Raw genomic sequence first — 4,770 nt, forward strand, 5'->3', positions numbered from 1 at the left:
GCAGGTAGCCGGTGCCATTGCTGGTCCCATCTTGCGTGGCGGCACCTGTTTGGCTGGGACTGATGATGATAGGTATTTTTTCATGGACTGTCTTGGAGGTGAGAGGAGGGTGCCTGTAGCTAGAGAACTGCTATGCAGCCTTGTAACTATAAAAGATTATCCAGAAACAAAGCAGAGCAGCATTGTGAAGCTGTTCAATCCATGCAGCAGGAACCATAAATCCAAGAAGTACTTACTGTAGTGTTATAATAATATAAACAGCTTTAATCCTTTTATGAATACTATGAAAAGTGATCATGACTGCATTGTATAAATTTGTATACACTATTTCCTAATTTTAGAAAACTATTTTCCTCATGATAGTTATTTTTTCAATTATAATAATTTTTTCTTTCACTAACAATTTTATTTACATGTAATTAGGATTAAATTGTAATCAGTTCAACATGCCCATTTTTGTTTTTCTTTATTGTGCATTATAATAAGTTAATTTGATAGTGGCAGCACCCCCTATTGTTTTCTTGGGAAAAACAAATCCCTGAATAATACCTATTTAAAGGGGCTTCTTTCACTATCAATAAAATATTATTTTCCAGTGTGGAAGGAATGCGCATTTGCTGCTATAACATTTAAAATGCAGCCAAATAAGATATAGTTTATTTTTAGTAAGAAATCTAATTTGGATAATTGCCTCTATAGAGTTTTTTATTTATTTATGGATGTTTTTGATATGGTTTGTAAATGTTGCCTAACATTTACCTTTTCACCTAATTTAATCCCAAATTTATAATCTATTACTAGATTAAAAAATAATTACTACTTAACTGACCGACTGACAATGTTTTCTTTTATGCACATTGTAAAACATTATTTTCAGTTTATTGAACAACTAAGTACATTATCTGTATTTTATATATAATGTCATTTTAAATAAAAAGTAAATAAAGCAATAAAGTTAATTTCATAAAGACATTAATGAATGCCCAATTGCAAAAAATAGTTATGTGTCCATCTTAATTCCAAGGTTTTCTAAATACATTAAAAAGTGGGTTTATCTATAACAAGTCCTGTGTCAAAGCTGAATTGATTAAATACATCTTCCTTGTGTAGAATTAATGAATACAGTACAAGTATTCCACATCAAGAGAAAGTATTTATTCAGTGTTAGAACTAATTTCTAAAGTGTCTTACAGACACTATCAGGGGAATTCATAGCGAGGTAAAAAATACCTTGCATACCTTGCACCCAATTTTCTATGTGCCCTACTGATACCCATGGTATCCAATTAAATAGAAATGTCTCAGGGTGGAGCGTGAAAAAAATACTCTGCTCCCCTGTGGTCTCCGGTAGTCTCCTCTCCATCTTTTACACTGGGAGCTACTGGGAGTCATGGGGGCTGCTGGGAGGCTACAGGGCTGCTTGGCAACTCAAAGGTTGCTGGCAGATATAGTTCTCCCATTGGCCAGATCCAGTAGGAATACACTCATGAGGGGAGTGGGGTGGTCACACAAACACACACACACACACACACACACACACACTGGTCACACACACAGACAATTATACATACTAATACACAACCACAGACACTCAATACACACTAAAATCACACACATTACACTAACTGCTGATGCAGAATACCAAAATACCAGTGCTGTAGGAAGAAGGTTAGTAAATACTAATTAAGCTAATTGGAAATTTCCAATTGCCTAATTAGACCTCATAGGGGGTGCCTCTGGAGTGCCAGAGCAAGTCCCAGTGATTTTCCAGTAATTTTTCCTAAATTTAACAATTTTAGGAAAAATCAGACTTGCTCTGGAGGTGCATAAAAAGATGCACTAAATCCAGCAATTGAATAGCAAAACCAAGCACCATGGGAGGTTTTCAATTTCATACCCTTAGGTGAATTCCCACCTATAAGTGATAGATTAAAAAAAAAACTTGCAAAGTTAATACTGTATATTATACATGAAATCAAAGTACTGTAGTTAAAATAATACTGTATGTATCATATTTCTCATGTATAACATAGCGCAATATATAAATTAGCCATAATATGCCACTTGGAATATTCGAGGTCACAATAAAATTGTATCTCCTACATATTTTTGGGGAAAACATAAGCTATAGCACAACATATTTTAGGGGCATTAATTATTGTCTACAACAGGAAATCAGAGCATGCACTATTTAAATGTAAATACAATAAAAAAAACACAATCGGTAAGTAGACTTAGCAAAATCACTGTACTGAAAATTTCTTAAATTAGTTTACAATGGAAATGACTACTTTTTAAAGTGCAAAGGTTCTAGATAGACAGTGCGATTTTGTCTTATATAAGTGTATTTCTTAAAACACATTCTTGATTGTTCATGTGGCAGTATTCCATTAAGGAATGTATGACCAAACTCTTGATTGCTTTACTTTCTGTACTTGTCAAATTTTTCTAGAGTGTCTGTACTTGCTGTGTGCATTAGTTTCAGTGCTATAAGAATTGTGGTCATGAGGATAGAAAGTACAGGAAAAAGAAATAGAAGTCTACGGTACACTTGTTTGTCCTTCTACCAAATATACCTGTGTATTGGTAATTTGTGCCTTCATTACCACAACATTTATTACATTTAGTGAATAACATTAATACTTTATGCTCTATGTACCCTAACTCTTAAGCTTGATTGTATCCAGTAGGTTATGTCTCTTTTTTAGACATCCTTGCAGTGTTTTTTTTTTAAATCATGTATCTATTATTACTAAGCAATGTTTCTATTTTGTTTTTCTTTAAAATATTAATATCACAAATTAGAACTGTTGAGGATGATGAACTGGGTCTTTACTAGGGTTATGTGTCCCTTGCAGGTTTTGGATCTGTGTTTTTAAATAAATAAATAAAAACACTGCTAAAATCACAGAATTTTGGCCTGTTTTTGTACCTACAGTATTAGTAACCTCAATAACATTCATTTCCACTCATACCATTAAATTTTGACCACCTCACAGTTCACAATATTATTTTCATCCACTTTAGGCCTAAAGGTTACACTAAGGTAGCTGGATGACTAAGGTAAGCGACAGCAGAGGGCGGCACAATACGTATATGAAAATATATTACTGTGGTGCCACCTTCACCAACAGTGTCGCACAATATGTGTATGTTTACAAAATAATAATATACTGCTGTCTGACCGGCAGTGTCACAGTACTTAAGTACAGTCAGACAACACAGTACTGAGAAGGACATATCCATTCAGTACACTCTCCACAGCCAGAGTGAAAATGGCGCCAATCACCAAGGACTTTCAAAGAATCCAAAACCCGTGAGAATCCGACAGCAGGATGATGACGTTTTTCCTATTTGGGATGCAAGTAAAATGGGAAACAGCAAGCCAGACTTGGATCCATACTCGGATCGGAAAGTTTGGGTAGGGCCAGTTCTCGGAGAACTAGAACCACTAATTTCTAGTGTTTTCACGGTCTCCTCCCTCCCCTGGCTTCCAGGTTCATGTTCATGTTGTCCTAGTAATGTGTCTTCTCATCCCTCTCATTGTCTATATGGGACTATGTTAACAGGAAATTTAAATTTGACCCTAGTTCTCCTATTAGCCTTGTTCATTACAAACCTGACTTCACTCCAGGTACAAATGAAGTCTAATTTTTTGGTGGAAGAAGGGAGGTTTTCTTTATTTAAATGACATTACAAAGAATGCAAATTTTCCACAATTCTCCCAGATTAAGGCAGACAGCTCTTACTTCTAGGATTTTTTTCAAATTTCTATAATTTAGACACTTTCACTCTAAAGTGAAACACCTCCTCATTAGTAGACCCCTTTCCACCTTCAAAGCTTTAAGCATGAGATATACCTTTTGACTACAGGCCTAACTTCCCTCTTATATACTTTGCTTGTTGAGCAGTGTTCTTTACGTGATCCTTATGAAAAGGCTTGGGAGGTGGATTTGGGTACCACTTTAGATGACGAGGAGTGGACTGAGGTCTGGGATAATGCTGCCTTTAATGCCACTTGTGTCAGAATCAAGGAGAATACATTTAAGTTATTATAAAGATGGTACTACATGCCCTATTGCTTGAACAGAATATATACTGGCATGCCGGATAGAAGCTGGAAAGGATGTTCCATAGAGGGTACCTTTCTCAATACATGGTGGTCCTGATTTAAGTACAGTAGTACCACTTTTGGAAGAAAGTCATTGGTCTTATAACATGCTTATTTAATATTTCTATTCCAAATGATCCTAAGTATGTTTTCCTCACTCTGGGCCTCTCTATATCACCAGTTGGCAGTGGATTGGAAACAACCTGCTTCTCCATCTATTCAGTCTATTTTCTCACAAATTTGATACATATATCACATGGAGTATTTGACTAGCATTATTAATCATTCCTCCAAATCATTTGATAAAATATGGAGCCCTTTGTTAGACTTTCAACATGCCACCTCTCCTTTTGCATTGTATCAGCCAAATAAACACATTTATTTACTCAGGTTTCCATCCCAAAGACCCACCTCAGAGGTTCTCCTTTCTTTTCTTCTCGTTTTCTTTTTGACTTCTCTTTTCCTCTATGATCTACCTCACTGTTGTGTATGGTAGAGTTGTATCTTCATTCTGCAGTTTTATCCTTAAAAATGGATAATGAATTAGCTTATTTTTGTACAGACTTGATATCCACTTTGTTTATTATTTTTGTTATTGTGATTGTGCTTAACTTGGTCCCTGTTGTTCATTGTGATCTACCCAATAAAGTGAACTAGAA

This window comes from Pseudophryne corroboree, chromosome 2 (assembly GCF_028390025.1).
Source record: "Pseudophryne corroboree isolate aPseCor3 chromosome 2, aPseCor3.hap2, whole genome shotgun sequence".
NCBI classification, from domain to species: Eukaryota; Metazoa; Chordata; class Amphibia; order Anura; family Myobatrachidae; genus Pseudophryne; species Pseudophryne corroboree.